The sequence below is a fragment of the Myotis lucifugus genome, unplaced genomic scaffold (assembly GCF_000147115.1).
Source record: "Myotis lucifugus unplaced genomic scaffold, Myoluc2.0 scaffold_540, whole genome shotgun sequence".
Taxonomy (NCBI): domain Eukaryota; kingdom Metazoa; phylum Chordata; class Mammalia; order Chiroptera; family Vespertilionidae; genus Myotis; species Myotis lucifugus.
Genome location: NW_005871588.1, coordinates 377,265 through 378,452, shown reverse-complemented (window position 1 = coordinate 378,452; position 1,188 = coordinate 377,265). Strand labels below are relative to the sequence as shown.

Sequence of the window (1,188 nt, the reverse complement as noted above, 5' to 3'; positions counted from 1 at the left end):
TTCTGCGCTGACCCTCTGTGAGACACTATAGCTTGTCTTTCAAACTTAGAGAAGGTCATTCCACCTTATATCAAGTTACTACCACATAGAGACGCGAATGGCCCTTTGCAGTATGTCTCTCCCACCCAGATAGCTGGGCTGCTCAAGACAGGGTGTCATTCTGTAGGGGGCGCACGACCTGCAGACTACAGCATGTCACTCCCACCCAAAGGCCCGGGATGCTCACTACAGCATGTCACTCCCACCCATGGGCACGACCTGCACATTACAGCATGTCACTCCCACCCACGGGCCCGGGCTGCACACTACAGCATGTCACGTCCCACCCACGGGTCCGGGCTGCACACTACAGCATGTCACTCCCACCCACGGGCCCGGGCTGCACACTACAGCATGTCACTCCCACCCAGAGGATCTGGGCTGCACACTACAGCATGTCCCTCCCACCCAGAGGATCCAGGCTGCACACTACAGCATGTCACTCCCACCCAGAGGCCCGGGCTGCACACTACAGCATGTCACTCCCACCCAGAGGATCTGGGCTGCACACTACAGCATGTCACTCCCACACAGAGGATCTGGGCTGCACACTACAGCATGTCCCTCCCACCCAGAGGATCCAGGCTGCACACTACAGCATGTCACGTCCCGCCCAGAGGCCCGGGCTGCTCACTACAGCATGTCCCTCCCACCCAGAGGCCCGGGCTGCACACTACAGCATGTCACGTCCCGCCCAGAGGGCTCTGGCCAGTGTTCGCCTGTCCATTAGCTTAGGAGCCCCTTGAGGGCAGACTCATGGCCCCAGCCGGACGGACCCAGCCCACAGCACAGGGGCAGCAGGGAGCTGGCCCCAGCCTGGGAGGCCCCTGGAGCCAGGGGTGGCTTGGGACAGTCGGGGACGGGCTCCGCTTGACTCTTTGGAGAGAATGGAGGCTGTGGGTCAGGGGGCAGCGAGGGGGGGAGGCAGGAGTCACTGGGCAGCCGGCCGAATTGGGACTTCTGGAGAGCAGCTGTCCCAACCCCAAGGCCTGAGGCCTGCTGCTCCAGCCTCATCAGGCCTTACACAGCCTGAGGCTAGACCAACCGTGGGCAAACTACGGCCCGCAGGCCAGATCCGGCCCGTTTTGAAATGAATAAAACTAAAAAAAAAAAAAAAAAAAAAGACCGTACCCTTTTATGTAACGATGT

At 59.9% G+C, this 1,188-nt stretch overlaps 1 protein-coding gene across 1 annotated transcript in view; it reads right to left on the bottom strand.

Annotated features, from left to right (window-relative positions):
• SH3BP2 (SH3 domain binding protein 2) overlaps positions 1 to 1,188 on the bottom strand; it is an 11,842-nt gene that overhangs the window by 10,041 nt on the left and 613 nt on the right. The window lies entirely within an intron of this gene.